The following is a 13,041-nucleotide window of genomic DNA, read 5'->3' on the forward strand; positions in this document are numbered from 1 at the left end:
AGCACTCCTTCCATTGCAGACAGCATAATCAATATATTTCTAAATTAAACCCAGACGATAAGGTTTAAAAATAAAACTTTGAAACAGTGCAGCAGTCACATTGTCTTGCTAGATGATAAACCATGAACAGAATTACTTCATTATATACTGAGCATCAAAACAAACTTATTGTAGTATTTTGCCATGTCATTTTTTAAAAATAAAGGATGCATTTTGATTATTAAGAGCCTTTGGTATCATTTTGATTAACTGATTGTTCTTGACTCACTGTAGATTGGGCACAGGTGATGACAGGGTTTATTCCATTGAATATCCAATGGGATGAAAATCAAGAAAGGAAGCCAGCTCTGCTCCATTAACATATTGAAAGCTGGATTAAATTTACCTCATTTGGACTCGTTGGCAGTGTCCTCTTGAGCGATGAATCAAATGTTTGTGTAGTCCATCCTGACGGATGTCAGAAAATGTGGTATATTACAGTATAAGCAAAAATGATACAGTAATTTGCATGTACAACACACTGGTTGATAGGAAGGTTAAAGTGTGATGATCTAGAAAGGAGTGTGTGGTCACTACCAGACCTGGCAGCAATTCAACTTTGTGTTGCTACCTTGAACAAGTTTTGAGACCTCACTTGCAGCTCCTCCTATGAGTCCCCATCTTGATTCCTATGGGAATGATCCAGCAGGACATCACACGTTCTCATGCTGCTCGTGTAACAATGACTTTGTGAGATGAGAATATGAAAGTTGCACAGTGTCCTACTGTATACCCACATTTAAGCCCCACTGTACATTTGTTTGATTAGAAGGGACAATGTGGCACCAAGGGCTCACAGATTAGTGAACAGGCACATAGTTGTGCAGGGTATGTGACAGAAAAAGAAAAACAATTGGACAGATGACTGATGTCAGTGGGTTATTCATCACACCTTTCTTGGAATTTAGTGCAGATCATCTTGTCTGAAAGTACCACTCTCGCACACTGACAAAAAGACATTCCCTAATAATAATTTTGTGATTTTTTTTTGCCTTTTTTGATGCAAAAAGAGGCTTTGATGAATGTTTCTTGCTGGAGTCCCAGTTGAACACAGCTGACTTGAACTTTTTCTATTTTGGTGACAGTAGTGGGATTTTATTTTCGGATATAAAATAATCACTATCCAGGCATACAAATATTAATTTTCTCCAACAGCTTGGAATAACAAGCTCAATCAATCAATACAATTCCTATTAAAATTATTTCAAAACATTTTAGCTATTCATTGTTTATAATGTCAGACAAAAAAACACATTAGCATATCTGATGGTGTTTCTTTTGAGCATTATTGACAGTTTTATTTAAAACATAGGTGATGTCATTTTAACCTTCTAATGGTTCAATGTTGACAAAATATACTCTATGAATTTTGAAACAGCATGTTCCTTGATCCCCACTTCACAGTACAGTAAGACATGCTCTCTCCAAGTCAGACTCGAACTAAAAGCAACCTAATGCAACTGAAGCATACTCATGTGATCATAAGGCTCTTACAAAACCAAAGCAAATGTAGAAATGGAAAGCACGACTGTTAACACCTGGACACTGAAAAGACACCAAGCTGGATAACGGGATTTCTTTTTGAAAAGTCCTTGGTAAATACCTTGATATCCGCTCTACAGGAATGTTTGGATTGACACATTGATTTGTGTGGCTGGGGCACCTGGATTTCAAGTATGCTGAAAGCACTCTGCACTCTCTGGGAACAGGTCCAGCATGGCAGAAGAAGGTAAGTGTGAATGTCAAGGTAAGTCTGAATGTCACGAGCAAATTCATGCAGTCACAAACAAGCTATAGGCATTTATATTGAAGTGTCTGTGGGTATCTGAGTGCATCTTGTAATATGTAAAAAGGGAAACTTTTCAAGGTTAATATTAACACTCAGCATAACAGTCAAAAAGTGATAGAGGTGGAGTAACAAATGTATCTTATTTCACAACATCTACTGATATTCAACAGATTCTATTTTCATATATATCTTCATTTGGTATATACAGTAAATAAAGGTTACACGAAAAAGTATTCATACATCGGTAACATTCTTACTTGTGTAGAAGGTCAATTATAATGAGGATACTGAATAACAAAATCACAGCATTACTCTTAAGGTCTTCTAAGCACCTCAAAAAGGAAATTGTTGTGTGTTTTGACAACATAGCACAAGGATCATTGAGTTACACCATTAGAAAACTGGGAAGACTTTAATCCATGGAGAAGTGAATGAGAAGCCATAAGCCACCAACAGCAACATACAAACAGTAAGACACTTCATGGATTTGCAGTAAGAGCTGCATGAAATCTCCATCTTACTAAGAACAAGAGCACATGTTTATGTAAAGGGCTGTGGACGCATGGAGCAATATTCCCAGCCATGCTTTTGAAGCTAATAACCTGGCTTTCTTCAAGAAAAGACTGAATGACATCCTTAGTTCAAATAGTGACTGACCACCAGATGACAGATACCCACAAGTACCCATGAGCGTACTTCTGAGACTTATAATGTCCATGTACAACAATACTGGCACAGGAAAAATGAACCACCTTCTGTTCATCACCTTCAAAAGGAAGTTGTTCTGATATACCGTTTTTCATTACTTGACAAAAAGTCTGGCCACCAAACCATGGTCAGAAACCACTGACTTCACACAGCGGTTTTCTGACAGCTAAGAGCTCTAAGAGCTACATGGACACAGACCTTGTGACCTGAATTAATCCTAACTGACACTGATAAGCTCCCCAACTGTCGGAGAGTGTGGAGGAGAATTGTCTAGACCGAAAATATGTAATGTTTATGACTTCTACTAGTGGACTCAGAAGTATCCCTTACATTTTTCAATAATTCCAAAATACTCCGATTTAGAAAAATAAAAGTTAGAATAACATTTAATCTGCAGTGGACAGCTGTCCCATCCAAGGCGTAACCTGCCCTGCGCCTGTTACTTGCTTGCTGGCATAGACTTCCGCTTCCCCACAACCCTGAATTGGAAGAAGCAGTTAGAAAATAGATGGATAATATTTAATGATAAATCTGTCGTTTTAATAGTTTTATGTTAAATGGACAAATGGATCATTTAGATAAATCTTTTTGAACAAAGACTGATCAATATCTACTGCAATACATATCAATGTACAAATAAGGTAAATTAAATGAATTAATGCCTTAGAGGTAATATGGGTATAACCATAAGACATTTAATAATATCCACATCAGAATAACAAAATGACATCTGATGTCTTACATTCTTTTTAAGTGGCATTTCATATTTGGAAAGTATCCAAAAAATATTTGAACTTGAAATCAAGCCATTCAAAGATACACACGAGAAATGTGTGCATTTTATTGTCAGAATTTAAAAATATCCAAGTGTAGATTAAGAATTCATAACCAGGTGGGATTTATACATTCTGATGGAATTTCTTGGACTGTACTGTATGCATCCTCCTGTAGGAGAACGTAATACAAGTTCCTACAGTGAACGTTTTACTAACAAATCATGCAGAACACATTTATGAGATTTTAAGTTGTGATTTTCCTTTGACATGGGAAATATGGCTTGCAGTATTTGTGCATTGGTGCACAAAAGCATTACTTCCCTTTTTTTGATACATCAAAAGCAGTTTTATATATTCATAGCACAAAAAATGTCTGCGCTCTAAATAATAAGAACATTGGAGAGACCCTTTGTGGTGCCATGGGGCTAGTTGACACTGCATGGGGCGTAGACAGGCTCTCAATCTCCCATCACGCCCCTTTATAAACTCTTTTGGGTTCCTTTACTTTCTTAAACGCACTCTCCTCCAAGAGTGGTGATCACACTGACCCCCTCATTGGGGTAACAGGATATACGACTCCACATTCCGTTATTTCTGGGCCCTTTGACTTCAGAGTCTCAAATTCACCAAGTTCATCCTGTTGTCCTCTCTGCTAGGAGCCTCCTGCACCTACTCCATTAGGTCACCATTTCACACTCAACCAGTGCCTCAGACTCCCAGGTCCACCTCTAGCCTTGACGTCCTCTTCCCAACGCCACCAGGTTGGGTTACACAAATGCACACTACCTACATCACCGAGTCTCTTCCGCACAACACACCGTGCCGAGACCCAACACACCGTCCCTCTCTAACAGACACACTCACAACCTCTCTGGTGCCTCACTCGCACACCCTGAGGTTGTGAACTCACAGCTGCCAGCGCACCTCACATCGTGCCCAGCCACCACTGTGTTACACCGTGCAGCTGCCCTGCTCTCACATCCTAGCAGGACGCTGTCCCTTTAAATCTTTCGATGATCTCATAAAACTCCGTTCTTTCCGTCTGTCTCCTCGCAGACTGACGTTTTCACTCTTTCCCTCGCAGACTATTCCTCTCACAATCCCGACCGGAATTGTCGTTCTTCTCCACCCCCTCACGGGGTTACTACAGCGGCTAATCAAGTCTTTGCTCACTCATACTGTACATGGCGGCACACCCTTCTAACATCGCCATGACTAATAGCGTCTCATCCCGCTACTGTCATGCTTCAGCCCGGCTCTCTGCCAGCAGAGCCTCCAGAGCAAGGCCGTATTCCTGCTGGATCTTTCCCCCTTTAAAGCACTTCTACACCTGCCGTTCATTCACTTATTCACTTCAGGTGTGATTTCCACGGCAACGCGTCTTCCTTAATCCCACACCAGACACTCCCTGCATTGTACCACAGCATCTAGACTATCTGACAGTAGCTCATTGACCCAAGGATTTCATTCAGCTGTTTATTGAAAGAAGCCAAGGTATAAGCTTCAGCACCAGAGTGGGGTATCTTAATCCATTTGCTCACAACCCATTTTGTAAAGAAGTCCCTTGTATTCTCAGATTTAAATGTACTTCCACTTGAATGCGCCTTCTGTGGCTTGTGTTTCACTGTTGATTCAAAAGCCCACTGGTGTCTTTGCCAGTGCTTTTTTAAGAATTTGATTACTTGGATTAGGTCCCCTTCTAGTCTTTTCTGTTCAAGATTAAAAAGGTTGTTTGTTTGTTTTGGTTTTTTTTGCCATTCTTTGGGAATATATCTGGTTGCTCTTTTGTGGACTTACTCCAAAGGAGCAATATTTTCATTGCATGGTGACCAAAACTGTGCACAGTTTTCAAAATGTATTAAATATGTATTTTCGAAGGATATTTTTAAAAGTCTATTTCTATTTAAAAGTCTATTTCTTAAAAAGGCTGTGCACTTTCTGCCAAAAATATGCGTATTGATTTTCTTACATTTAGTTTCAGAAAATGGTTATAGATCTTTCTATTTTATGGCAATGTCAGAGTTTTTGGATGCTAGGTTCAGATTTCCTCATATATTGATCTCTACAGAATTTAGTTGCCCATAGATAATACTGAAGTTATTATGAGGTTATGGAACCTTATGAAAGCCTTTAATTGTGTGGATACCATTTTACAGAATTAGTAGGAACAAATAAAAATCAGTAAGGCAATTAGTTCATTTTACCAAAGTTTCATTTAAATCATCTTATTATTTTATTTTAAAATCATATTTTATTTTAAGCCATTAAATTATTTAAGAATGTAATTTCTATTCTTCTGTATGCCTTATGCCTTGAATTATTTAAAATACTTAGAACATTCAGTACCAATTACAAAACAGAGCAAACTCACATACAACAGCCTCTAATACTGTAGCTTGGTATCATATAACAGGCAGCATCTGTAAAGGTAAGTATTTATATCATGGCTACTGAGGTGTTAAAATACCAGTTCTGAAGAGTGAAACTCATGTTTGGAGTTTACCAAGAGAATTCATCAAACAACTTATTTAAATATCTGGGAATGTTATTGAGGACAATAATGTTTATTTGCAAATACAAATCTTAAGATGAATGATATTTTAATTGGTAATTATGCAAAACATGAAAACATTTACAATTTTATTTGTAGCAAAAAAGCATGTATATACTGTAGATCAAATACAGTGCTACACCATCTTTGCCATATAATGCTCAAATAGCATGAAATGTTCCTCTCTCAGAGCTAGATTAATCTAGATTAATCTAGATTAATCTAGATTAAGTCAACTTGTCAAGACAACTAAACAATGGCAACAATAACCTCATGGCAGAATGTTATCAGCACACCACATGGTTTTTCTAGAGTACTAATGAAGTAAAGACAAAGATACAGCACTGGTTGCTAGGATTCAACAATGTGAATATTATTATTAATAATAATTTTTCTATTGGTAGCAATATATCAAGTAAACAAGCAAAACATTTTAAATGCTGCCCGACATATAACTTATCTTGTGACAGTTTAAGTTGCATAATCAGATTCTGTCCTGGGAAGCACTTATACTGTATGTTATGATGATGAAATTTACTCAAAGCAAGATTTTTTTTGGCTTTGGCTTGATCTGTGCCTTTTTTCATGTGTTTAAGATATGCATAGGAAGCTTAAACAAAATATTAAAACCACTTAATACTTGCAGGAGAGCTGAACCCTTGAAAAACAACTTAATAGAATTGTAGCTGTATGAACAAAATCTCAAAAACTTTTTCAATGGTAACATTTAACTCTAAACACTTTAAAGAATAGTTTGTACATAAATGCAAGACTGATCTCGATAAACCTCTGTAGACGTTCCTCAAAGGATCCTTTATACTTTGATGTTGCAATTCAGAACAAGGTCATTGATTATTTGGAAGGATTAATTTAGCACTGGTGGTGTACACTTAGCACTCAGCATGAGTGTTAGAGAAAAAAACAAAAACAGCACTAATATTAAAATAAAAGTGAGGTTATTTCCATCACATCTCCTGAAATTTTAAAATGTAGTTGAAATATATTGGCCTGATAGCAAGAAACTTTGAAATTTGGGACAAAGCTCCACACCAAGGTACCAAACAGTATATTCTCCAAATCTCCATACTGAGTCAGAAACATAGTGAAAGACAAACATTCACACAGCCGAGGATCAGGATAGAAAGTTAACTTTTGAAATATGTTCTGTTTTGTGTTACAGTACATTGTCCAACTGAATGTTAGTAGAAACTACTGCATGTCCACCGCATGAAGAAGCTCTGTTTGAGCAAAACTGAATATCTAAGTATCTAAGTACAACACCATTGTACTTTCCAGAGAAACTAAATACCAAGGATACAGTATTATTAATTAAATTCATGTTATGTTTGTTTTAAATCATACCAATGCCTTCTTAAAATAGAATTTTATTATTTTCTTATAATTACTGTATATTTACTTCAATTTAAAATGCAATGCCATGCCTCACGGTGTGCCAGAAACACCTTTATTGCAAATGCAGCAACATATTACTGTACATGCTCTGGTCTTTTTTATTTAACTTTGACACTTAATAGGCAGTTCTTTTCATTTTAAGGCATTAAACTGGGTAGTAGTACATGACACTGAGGAATCTAGACGTCTGCACAGCTACAAGCACATGCTCTGTAAAAAATGAATTTCCCTCCCTTCAAAAATGAGGTTAAAAAAAGTAAACTCTTTAGCCTTTTAATGCTACAAAATTAGTGTTATTCATAATTTTTAATGGTTGTGAGTGTGAGTCAAGATGGCCAATGACTCATGAACATGCAAACACTTCTGAATGTATGTATGGTGTACTTTTAGCATTTCACAAAACACCTATGATGTTCTGAACTCAAATGATGCAGGAACGGACCTACAGTAGTATGTGGTATCCCACGATTCCCTAGAATTGTCAAGTAACTGCTTTCAAAACCTTTTCTTCAATGTGCTGTGTTATGAGAAAGAAGGCTGATATTATGGACCTCAAGGCTGGTGTAAGTGATATAAGAGTTTCAAATTTTTTAAAGATAGTGGCTAGTGGGAAAAAAAATCCATTGAGAGGCATAATTCAGGCTTTAAGAAACTACTGAACCACTACTGTATATACTGTACATATCTCCTGCAGAGCTGTGTCAATTGCTTTTGGCTAAATGGTTCCATATTTCCATGTACAACTGTGAACTGGAATCAATGCTCAGGCATATTACTGCTGTAATCACAATTGGAGATAGACTGACATTTTGGGGGTGGGTTCTGTAATTTTTTTCCACAACTATATAAATCAAGAAACAAAATCCGAAGATCACACACGTTACAGAAAAAAATGAACATTCTTAATTATTTAAGAAAAACAGGCATTCTCAAGGAAGCTTTTTGTGTCTTTGTCTGAAACAATGGCTCAAACAGTGGACAGAAAACAGATAGTAATTGCATTACATCAATGGATATGTGGAACAAAGTTGATTTCCTTAAATGAGCTGTTTAGTCAATAACATGCAATCAAAGGCAAACGTTTTTACATGATTTATCACTTAGCTATCAGCCAGCAAGCTGAATTAAATGTTGTTCCACGTAACAGTCTGTCGTTTGTAGTGTACATGTACAGAATAAATAATCTACTGAGAATTTCAATAATCTCATTACCTGGGAATTATTTATTCGAATTATAAGTGTTAGGTTCCATTACAAACTTTTCACATTAATTCAGAATAAATGCAAGTCCTCTTATTTAAAAAAAAAAGGTGCACATGTATTGTTCGACAGTACGGTAATGTAACTGTTTTCATGAAGTATTGATTCCAAATAAGCTTATTTTTTTTATTAGCTTTTCTGTCACAGGTTCCAATGTTTTTTGTCATGTTTAAGCAAGTGCAGTGATCGGTCCTGCATACACAGGTGGGACAGGACACCTCTTTGCACTGATAGAATACGCTCAGGCAGACTTTCTCAGTGGGCAGCTAATTAATCTATTTATTTATTATATCTTTAAAATCTCCCCTTGACCTTCACTCAGGGCTCTGTCATAGTAGCTGAGTTACTGCGTGACTGCTTCTTTTTAGCTTCCCTATATCAGTTTTCTCTACGTTTTTGCACTCAATTATATTCAGTGCTAATTTGTTGCAATTAACGCTCGACAGTCCTGAGTGTTGGGATATTTTTATGTCTTTTTCTTTTTGGCTCTCTTTTTTTCCCTTTTGGTACGAGGTTCCCCGTCACGCTGTTGTCCAAGACCTGCTTGTGAGCTCTCAGTCAGATACAGCAATTTTTAACTATGCCGCATCATCACGTTTTTTTTAACATATTACCATGTTTAACACATCTCTAAAGGGTAGTTCAAGTAAAAGGCCTTATAGTGTAAAATGTGGTACTATAGTTGTGGGTATGTCACTCCCACACGTTTCTTAGCAAGTTTCTTAGCACTAAAGCTCTCCACTGCAAAAGAAGAAGATACTCATGAGAATATGAGAACATAGATTTTTAGGCTGAAATGAAGATGAAAATATGAAGAGAAGGGGACTTAAACATTAAAAGACATACCTTTTTCTGATTACTGAAAGGAAATCTACTCAGGAAACAACAGTATCATTAAAAGAGCTTTTTAATAACTGTTAAGGTTTGTTACTGCCTTCATTTACAACATCATAAACTTTACCTACAAAAAAGGCAAAATTGGTCCAAATTTGTTTTCTGTACAAAGCATGTAGAAAGTGTGATTTCAAAAGTTTAAAGTTTCCACCATTTTTGAGCGGCAGGCGCGCGACTTAGCAAAAAACACAAAATTGGTCCAAATTTTTTTCTCAAGGAACCAACAAAACAATACTTTTCCTGTGTTTCATATGCATCCTAAAGCACAGCAAAGACATCAGAAAATGTCTTCTTCTTGTACAAACTCTAGCCCTAACCCTAGCTCGGGCACTACTGGAATACCTATCATAAACCTTGCCCTCCTAAACCGTGTTCAAAACGTTACCCAAATGTCTGTAAAAATGTCACAAGCATTTAAAACAACTCTTGTAAGCACTTTCAATGTATCTGCACTGAACCTGTTTTACATTTCCAATATTTCTTTAGTTGTCTCCTGCTGCTGAAATGGTGTTTAAAATAAGCCCGATTTGTGTCATTTAGGGATGAGCATGACAATTTCCACTAAAGTTCGGCAAAAAGTATAATTTGACTGGGGTTCACATGCAAAAAATGAAAGTGTGATTTCAAAAGTTTTCATTTTCCAATATTTTTGAGCGGCAGGCGTGCGGCTTAGCAAAAAACGCAAAATTGGTCCAAATTTTTTTCTCAAGGAAACAACAAAACAATACTTTTCCTGCGTTTCATATGCATCCTAAAGCACAGCAAAGACATCAGAAAATGTCTTCTTCTTGTACAAACTCTAACCTTAACCCTAGCTTGGGCACTACTGGAATACCTATCATAAACATTGCCCTCCTAAACCGTGTTCAAAACGTTACCCAAATGTCTGTAAAAATGTCAGAAGCATTTAAAACAACTCTCGTAAGCACTTTCAATGTATCTGCACTGAATCTGTTTTTCATTTCCAGCATTCCAGTATTAAGATTGGTGAAAAGTATCATTTGATTTTGGTTCACATGCAAGAAAGAAGAGAGTTTAGCATGTAGAAAGTTTCATTTTCAACCATTTCTGAGCGACAGGCTAAACACAAACTGCACAATTGGTGCAGATTTCTTTTGTCAAGGAAATAAGAAAACAATACTTTCCCTGCATTTAAAATGCATCCTAAAGCACAGCACAGGCATCAGAATGAAATCTGGGGAGTCAAAGATGTGCTTTCACTGATTACATTTGCATTGTACACAAATAGTATGGATGTAATCAAAGTACATACAGTATATGAAAAATGTTCCTTTAATACGCAGTGATCCTTTAAATAATTGATGACTCAAGTTTAGATGAACAAAGTTTTTAATCAGTTATAGATGTAATGTGAATAGAGTGATCTGGCCAGAATACTGTAAATTAGTAATGAAACTCTGTCATTCAGAATGTGGGAATGCTGACTCCTGAGCCACATGCTGTATTCCTGAGCCACTATATTATCAGATTATGTGGGCATGTTTTGTGTGGTCTGTCACTGTTGGCTTGTGGAATTCCTCCAGGATCACAGGATGTCACAGTGTTCCCCTTTTGGAGAAACCTGCTCAGTCCCAAGAAGCCACTCCACTCAGAGCACTTTACTTGTAAAAGGGACTCCCCTCTATTACCACCAATGTGCGCCAAAACACTCACCACACATCGGCTGTCAGTGGGGAGGAAAATAGAGTGATGATGCCAGTTCATAAATGATGATTATTAGGAGGCCATGATTAGCAAAGACAAGGAGGAAATTTGGCCAGGACCCCTAGATTACCCCTACTCTTTTTGAGAAACACCCTCGGATTTTAGTGTCCATGGATACTCAGAACCTCAGTTTTAAATCTCATCTGAGGGACAGCACCTTTTTTACAGTACAGTGTCCCACTATATCTCTTCAGTCCTTTATTCCACTGGAAGAGTCAGTGCAGACTAATTACTGAAAAACACCTCTTTGTACTTTCATTTCTTGGAAAATATAAACTCTTCCTTTGCATTCATTGGAACCCCTGGTACATTCAACGGGGCTCTCCCATCCATGTCCAGTCTTTCCTTTCACTAGAAGATTCTGTACATGTTCCTGGTCTCATCCAAAACCTACTGGTTCTTCACCTGCACTGAAACCTACCTGGCTTAACCACCGGTGCCCAGTTTCAACCTATCAACACTAATATTCTACTCTATAAAGATTACAGGTCATTCAAATCAATCCAGGAATGCAGTACACACTAGAAAACTAAATGCTAAACTTCTGCTAGATCCATCTCTCTTTATTAAATCCAGTCTATTACAAAATCCTTGCAAATCTTTATTTTCTCTTGTCAACTTTTCAAACCTAAAACTGCCAGCTGGCTGCTGATGAATTAAATAAACACTCACGTGCTATTTTAACTTTCTACAGTCCAAGAAACTACTCAAGCAGTATCCCTCCGTGGATTCCAGGAGTTTAGATGCAGTCCCCTGCTCTCTGCACGTGACAGCTGATATTCTCTACTGCCTTCTGTTTCTCCTGAGGAATGTCCACTTACTGTATGTGCCGCATCAGTCAGATAAACCCTTTCCTGCCAATCACTCAATCAAGGCAGGTGTGTCCAATTTACTCCTTAGAAGGAGGAGCTGAGGCTTTGACTAAGCCTCAGTTTGCTCCATCATATAAAAAAAACAATAAAATTGATGGTGAGATACTGCAATACAACATGAGGAAAAAAAACATAACCCTAATGGACAACCAGTCCATAGAAAGAGACAAAACTGTAATTAGTCAAATTAATTAAAAAGAAGCGAGTCACCTACAGTACTTCTATGGTTATGGAAATGGTAATGAAAACTAAAATAGAGGATCATTTATACTTCAGTAGTATTTGAGTATAGTAAGTAGCCTAGTCAATAAAGGAAATAAAGAAGAAAAAAGATCAGTAAACACAACAGAAGCTGCAAATGTTCAAAAAGATTTCACCAAAAGGCAAGACTAGGCAGATACCTGACAGATAGCATTTAATGCAGACAACTTCCATGTGTTACATTCAGATAGCATAAACTGAAGCTTGAAATATGAAATGGGAAACACTGAGCTGCCCGTTTGTAAGTCTGTGAAAAAGACATTTTTATGTGGACGTGTCTTTTTCATCTTCTAGACTAGCAATTCTCAAAATGCCCACCCAAGGATAAATCATGGAGGGATTGTAGGAAATCTTTTTGCAGAATATAAGACACAGAATCTGTTACATTATTTATATTTATATAAAGGCTTATCAATGCCATTGTGTATTAAGAATGGCTGGAACCCCTTGGGAAACTGCAGCCTTCCTCCAACGACTACTCTTATGTCCCACGATGGGATAAGATCACTTACAGAAATATAAACAAAAAGTGACAGAAATCACATAACATCTTTGTCACTACTTTACATTGGCCGTGTTTATGAACAGACATGCTGTTAAATAGATGTGATTTGGTTACATCTGTGGAGGGAAATGACAGAAACACAAGTAACAGAGAAAACTGTAGTAAATGAAAAGTTGTTTGGATAGAAACCCAATAAAATCAGATTAACATGGCTAGCAGGTAGTCAGTGCTAAATTCATACATACTGT

The sequence above is a fragment of the Atractosteus spatula genome, chromosome 6 (genome assembly GCF_055471065.1).
Source record: "Atractosteus spatula isolate fAtrSpa1 chromosome 6, fAtrSpa1.hap1, whole genome shotgun sequence".
Lineage (NCBI taxonomy): Eukaryota > Metazoa > Chordata > Actinopteri > Semionotiformes > Lepisosteidae > Atractosteus > Atractosteus spatula.